Source organism: Triticum aestivum, chromosome 4B, assembly GCF_018294505.1.
Source record: "Triticum aestivum cultivar Chinese Spring chromosome 4B, IWGSC CS RefSeq v2.1, whole genome shotgun sequence".
Lineage (NCBI taxonomy): Eukaryota > Viridiplantae > Streptophyta > Magnoliopsida > Poales > Poaceae > Triticum > Triticum aestivum.
This window is the reverse complement of record NC_057804.1, coordinates 73,807,409-73,813,788: the sequence shown is the minus strand read 5'-3', so window position 1 is coordinate 73,813,788 and position 6,380 is coordinate 73,807,409. Positions and strand designations below refer to the sequence as shown.

Genomic DNA, 6,380 nt, shown 5'->3' with positions numbered 1-6,380 from the left:
CCGATACATGCGAACAGTATACGTAGCCAACGATAAATAAAGTTTTAGGCATAGTTGGCCTCCCTATCTCAACATGTACACATATTAAAAAAAGCCCACAGTAAAAGACCACGAGCGTCCAGATTACAAAGAAGCCTCCGATCAGTAACTGTGTGCTATATCTACTGCATGATTAGCGTCTTGGTGGGTGAGATTAGCCGCCGCCGCCGTGTGCCCTTGCCCCCGTTGTCGCTCATCTGCCTATGATCTCGATGCTTTGCCCCTCATGATCAGATTCATGTTGCGAGTCAGCGACGCAACCTACTTGATTGCTTCATCCATAGCCGGTTAACACATCATACTATACTAATCTCTCTCAAATCTCATCTCTCGTATCAGTGTTCAAATTACACAGCAGATTTTATTTGTTTTATTTTGTGATTTGAGATGCTATCAAAAATTCATGTCTTGTATGTTCAAACTATACATAAGATTTTATTTGTTTTGTTTTGTGATTTTTGATGCTATCAAGAATCCAGATCTTGTATGTGTCCTAGAAATTCTGATGATGCAAATTATGTTGTACGAGTTCCTATTTGTGATGCAAAACTTTCCTATGTTGACCTATACAATATTTCTGGAATTGAAATTCCTCAGCAATGAAGAGAAAAGGCACCTTCAAACACCATTAAGATATTTTTTTTTCAAGCCGTTACTTCTAAAATTTAAATTTCTCAACTACGAAGAGAAAAAACCGCTACCAAACACCATTAAGATTAATTCATTTTCTAAGCCGGTTGCTTCCTATTCTCGACACACTGGAGTTCTTAATGAGATCGATGTGCAAGTTCTCAACCTTGTTCTTTATAAGTATCTTTTGTACTGGATTTTTCTATCTACTCCCCCGTTCGAAATTACTTGTCTCTCTAGGTAGCACTTTCCCCGCCTCCTCCCCATACCCAAATCCTAGCTTCGTCCCTGTACCTATCAGTGAAAAGATACTCACTCTAGCGTATTCTCGAAAAGAAGAATATCCCAGCTCGCATGGCGGAACATGCTGTCAAGTTTGTTCATATGAGGGCTTTTCTTCTCATTTGACCATGTGAATCACTAGTTCTAAAGACGTATCTCCCGAAGGTCACACAGATGGAGTGTGCCAGAAGCGGTTGATACACAACTATTGGTATTATTTCTGTTTCTATACTCGATAAATTTGGTTGAAATCCCCATTCACTAGCCATTTGGTGTCAGACAGCGGCTTGTGTGCAATCAGCTCACTGAAGAATTCACCTTTCCCTTCATTAGTCGTAGGGTCATAAACAGAAGTGAGGCGAAAGAAACACTTGTCACCTTGCAAAGCAATTGTGCGAGAAAGATCATAGACGCCAACTTCAATGTCCAAAACCTGGAGCAAGTCCTTGTTCCAGATGTAGATGGTTGTCTACACAACTGCTATGTTCTCTCTCCTAGGCTCCCGCAACGTTAGGGCGACGAGCGGTTCCTAGAGCTTGAAAGCTGTCTGGGTCTTCGATTGATTCGCGGATCCAGTTTCTTCCCTTCCAATTCTGGTTGATCCCCTGCTGACCCGGGGTGCTCGCGGCTGCCACCTTCGGTCTCTGTTCGGGGTGAATAAGGGGCAATCTCTGTATCGCTACCCACCATTGGCGGGGGATGGTTTTTTGGTTTCTACCTGTACTTGAATGGCGGGTGCTCGCGAGGCGGAGGGGTTTGGTGCCCTTGGGGGCATGCAGTCTGCGCCGGACGGAGGTGATGCTCCTCCAGTTTGGGCGCTTCTAGGCTAGGGGAGGCGATGGCGGTTGCAGACCCATCCTCCTCAGCAGGCGGTTCTTTCTGTCAATTGGATCATGTTTTCTTTAGGTTTCGTTGGTTTGCCTGCTAATTTGTTTGTTGTCATCGTTGTCTAGTAAGACTGGCCGATTAGGTTTCTGTCTAAAACCGGTATGCCTATGTCCATGTTTTGATGGCCTGTACAAGAATGTGTATCAGGACACGATCAATTACGAAACAACAGTTCATGCCTATGTATAATCATGACAGGTTAAACTTGTGGGCGTCGAACTACAAAGATGTTAGAGAAATAAATATGAATTTGGTTCTCGTTTTGATTTGGTACGCTTCGTTCCCTAATGCGCACAAGTGGTCTTTGACCTCTTGAGATCTGGTTCAGGACAATTGAGGTTAGTGCCTCTCAGGTCCATCATTACCTCTTGAAAAAAAAACGATATCTTCTATATCTGATTACATTGAAATATTTCTTCTTTTGTTTTTGTATTTTTACTCACGATTTGTTATGTGTGTTGTCCTCTTTCAGGATTTGGTACATGGTTACCGATGCAGAGGATAAGGGGTTCATCGTGCCAGGCAAGGTGCATGGTGGTAGGCTCTGTCTCTGGCCTTGGCATCTTCCGTTGGACCTGCTGTTGTGCGGTGGTGATGGTGCTGTTTTGCATCGACTACAAACAACCAAGATGAGATCCTCTCTCTTTCCTCTGCCTCTTGCCTTCGGTAGCTCTGAGAGCTTGTGGCCATTGAGCCACGGGTATGGTAGTTGCTCTTGTTTGATGGACATCTTACCATGGCTATAATGAAAAAGCATAACCTTTTTTAGTCTGGCTATAGGCGTGGTTTGGCCTTTTTTAGCATGACCTATAACTAGCTGGAGTGGTGGTGCTGTTGTGGTTGGTTTACACCACAACAGTGACTCAGCTTAGCTCCACGTGTGTTCTGGCGTTGCTGGATTCGCTGATTAATGTGGGTTTAACAGCAAGGCCGACTTGCTATCTTGTTTTTTTCTCTTCATGATTATCTACTTAAGCAGCTGTGTGGCTAATTGCTTGGGAGTTGTTCCCTTGGGCTAGAACTTGAGCTCATCCTTTTTTTCTCTAAAATGGAACAGTGCATTGTCCTGTTGTTGGAATATATGAGGGCTCAATTAATTCCCGAGGAAAAATGGCAATACTAACCTGGCATTTGACAAGTGGTGTTGTGAATTAGCATTACTATTGATTTTATAGGTTAGCTGGATTTGATCTGAAGGGTAACCTCTTTACTCAACTATGGGATTTTCTTCTAAGTCGCCAGTGTTGTAGGGTTTCAATTGGCATAGATTGGGCTTTGCGAAATTTGTTGCCTTGCTGGTTTTATGTCTTAATCAATCTCTGATACATTCTTGATATATGGTCCTTTTTTCATCAAGGCATGTAGGTATTGTGCAATATGTGTTCCTTAGATGACCATGATTATCTAGTGTTGTGCATAGTGTCAAGTGTCAACTGTGTATAGTTTCTCTGTTCTGCTATTGTTTAATAGTCACTTACAAGCATATTTTGATAGAACCATAGATATCATGGTTGTGAACATCTTACCTACTACTTTTATTAGTTATTAAATTCAGATTATACTTCTAGATGTGGACTGTTTGTCATTCTACGAAATGCTAGCTTGCATTTACTTGGTTAGCAACTTTTGAATTTTGCTGAGCAGAACACTACTGGATATCATGTTAAAAATGATGACCCTATTGTTTGGCATAGGCATGTATCCTTGATGCTGATTGTTAAATACAAGAAAACTTTTTCAAGGGCTTGCTGATCACAAGAATCAACTTGGAGCCCATTGCAGGTAATTAATCATCTTGGAGCTCCTCTCTGCCCTTGCAGGTAATTAATCATCTTCGAGTTCCTCTTTGCCCTTGCAATCTAGCCCATGTGTATCTGTTGTGCTACCTGCTTCTTTCTTTCTGGATCCCCATGATTTCTTCTTTTGTTTTTGGATTTGAACTCAAGATTTGTTATTTGTGTTGTCCTTGTGCAGGATATGGTACAACATCGATAGTGATGCAGAGAAGGGGTTCATCATGCCAGGCTTGCATGATGGTAGGCTCTCTGGCCTTGGCATCTTCCGCTGGACCCGCTGCTGCGCGGCGGTGATGGTGCTGTTTGGCATCGACTGCAAAACAACCAAGGTGAGCTCCTCTCTCCTTCCTCTGCTTCTTGCCTCTAGTTGCTCTGAGAACTTGTGGCATCAAGCCACGGCTATGGTGGCTGCTCTGGGTTCATGGACATCATGCCACGGCTATAGCACTTTCATGATGATGATGCTACTGTTTGTTTGTTCGTTTGTCTGCTTGGCGATTATCATGCTAGCACTAACCTGCATGATACAAACTTGCTGGATATACATGTAGCTCTTTGAGCAGCAACTAATAGAATATATAACTCATGTTCATGTTTGGTTCCCGTCCCATTCAAAGTTTTTGCTGTGATCTAGGCTTGCGCATATGTTGTGATAATGAAAAAGCAAACCTTTTTTAGTCTGGCTATAGGCATGGTTTGGTCTTTTTTAGCATAACCTTTAACTAGTTGGTGGGTTGGTGGTACTGTTGTGGTTGGTTGACACCACAGCAGTGACTCAGCCAAGCTCCCTGCATGGTCTGGCCTTGTGGTTGGTTGACACCACAGCAAGGCCTCAGGTTCCAACTATCAAGATTATGATAGACCACTTGGTTTTATCTCTTGGTTTTAGAGTTTAATGAAGAACTGTGGTATTCGAACTTACTCGGCTGTTTCTAGTTGCTACATTCCAGTAGATGACATTTGAAGTTTAGTCCCTTTATTACCACGACACGGACATGTATTGTGCAATTTGTTTTTCCTTAGATGACCAGGGATGTTTTCTTCCTGAGCACAACAAGTCCATGATAACTTACTCCTGGCTAGCTTCTTATGCGAGCTGCTCTAGTTAGCTCAGCTATGCATGTGATCAGAGCTGACATGGGAATGAAGATGACCCTCACAGACATCATAGAATTTTATGTTGACCATTGACTTCTCCTTGGAGCATTATGCCCAAGACTGGAACTCTAATTTTTCAATTTGGTCTCGAAGTGTGCCCCTCTAATTAATCGAGTTCTTAACTGTCCTTTGCAATTTGGTTCAAGTGTGGCTGGCATCAAAATATGCTTGATTTATGGGAACCAATCAGCTAGCTTATTAACTGTCCATGATGTTTGGCAGTAATTGATCTTGATGTATTTTGAAGTATTGATATACGTGCACATAGACCTGCGGTTCTTCTCGTCAGTGTGACTTGGTGGTTGTTGTTGTGGTCCTCCACTGATGGTTGCTGGGCTCAAAAAAGCTCGAGGAGACAGAGGTACTGCTCCTACTCCACACCGATCTCCTCTTTGATGCTTCTTGTTAACTGAAGCATGGGGTTCTCTTTCTTTCTTGATTCCAGTCGTTGTAGTAATTGATCTTGATGTATTTTGCAGAATTCATATATGTGCACGCAGACCCGTGGTTCTTCTCATCTGCACAACTTGGTGGTCCTTTGGCGATGGTTGCTGGGCCCAAAAAAGCTTGACGAGACTTAGGTACTGCTCCTACTCCACACTGATATCATCTTTGCTGCTTCTTGTTACTTGAAGCATGGGTTTATCTTTCTTTCTTGGTTTTGTTGCTGTGAGATTGTATTTGTCTCTCAACTAGTTGGTGGAATAGTTTGCTCAGCTTGCTTTTGTCTGATCTGGTGCTTGCCTTATTTCTGCTTGTGCAGGAGGATGAACTGCCGAATGCATTGATTGGTAGCTGAATCTCGATGTCCATGGTCGATGCTTTTGTTTATTCATTGGCAAATTATTTCAATTGGGTGGGTCATAAAAGATGGCTCAAACCGTTCACTGTCTTATTGCTTGTGTATCAGCGGACCAATTCTGTCTTGTTACTCAATGTAGCATAAAAGGCGTGGATCAGATCATTCTTATTGCTTCCTATATTCATCATGTGCAGCCAGTAGCATGTATCTCCTTCGCTTTTTCTTTTTCTGTTGATTACTGTTGTATAGTTTTGTCAATGAAACAGTACCAAATCAGTTGGTATCTATGGAATACATGCAAATATATTCTGTGTTCCAAGTGAGGAGTCGAGCTGGTGCCATAATTCAGTGGATATTATGTAAGATATTTGTTTTTAGGGAGCAGATATAGTTTCATCATTGGATAAACATAAACCTGTCGGTGCCAGATAGAAACTTTTGTGGCCCCAATGTACTCCCTTAGTGAAGTAATATAAGAGTGTTTAGATCACTATTTTAGTGATTTGAATGTTCTTAGGGACATAAATATAAAACTGTCGGTGCTAGAGGGAGTACTTTTTTAGGGACCTAATATGGCCAAAACATTGCTAAATGTTCTAAGATAATATACTTCCTCTGTAAACTAATATAAAAGCATTTAGATCACTACTTTAGTATTGTAAACGCTCTTATATTAGTTTATGGAGGGAGTAATACACAATATAGCACAGGAAAAAGGCAGTACACTTTTAGTTATGTCAGGGCATGTAAATCGGCATATTTTGTTTGCAGCAATTAACAATTCT

The 6,380-nt window shown here is 41.9% G+C and overlaps 1 long non-coding RNA gene across 1 annotated transcript; it reads left to right on the top strand.

Moving 5' to 3' along the window:
- Positions 1-1,346: 1,346 nt before the first annotated feature.
- On the top strand, positions 1,347-5,889 carry LOC123094470 (uncharacterized). The gene is made up of 5 exons (XR_006445844.1): positions 1,347-3,659; positions 3,814-3,964; positions 5,062-5,154; positions 5,273-5,374; positions 5,557-5,889. It is a non-coding gene; the product is annotated as an uncharacterized lncRNA (long non-coding RNA).
- The last annotated feature ends 491 nt before the right edge of the window (positions 5,890-6,380 follow it).